This window comes from Penaeus monodon, chromosome 28 (genome assembly GCF_015228065.2).
Source record: "Penaeus monodon isolate SGIC_2016 chromosome 28, NSTDA_Pmon_1, whole genome shotgun sequence".
In the NCBI taxonomy this organism is placed as follows: Eukaryota; Metazoa; Arthropoda; class Malacostraca; order Decapoda; family Penaeidae; genus Penaeus; species Penaeus monodon.
The window spans coordinates 9,974,139-9,974,498 of record NC_051413.1 but is presented as its reverse complement, the minus strand read 5'-3'; positions in this window follow the sequence as shown (position 1 = coordinate 9,974,498).

Genomic DNA, 360 nt, shown 5'->3' with positions numbered 1-360 from the left:
TACTGTTACCATACCTATATTAAACTCTATTGCATGAATATGAACAGCAGAAAACATAAATGCGACATGATTTGGAAAACTAAAATCTCATACATAAAATACAGATTAAATTCAGATATGCCACGGACTCCAAAAAAAGTATATAGTCATATATTAATATTAAAAATTTACATGAACATGTCTGTATTTCGTATAAAGGAATTTATTTAATATGACATTTTTTAATGTGTTATATAATTAAGTGGTCAGAGTGTCTAATCGTATTAAGGATGATACACTGTCATGAGAATACATAATATATATGAATCATATCTAAAATACTATTTGTTACGTGGCATTCAAATGATGTGTGTGTTGTGT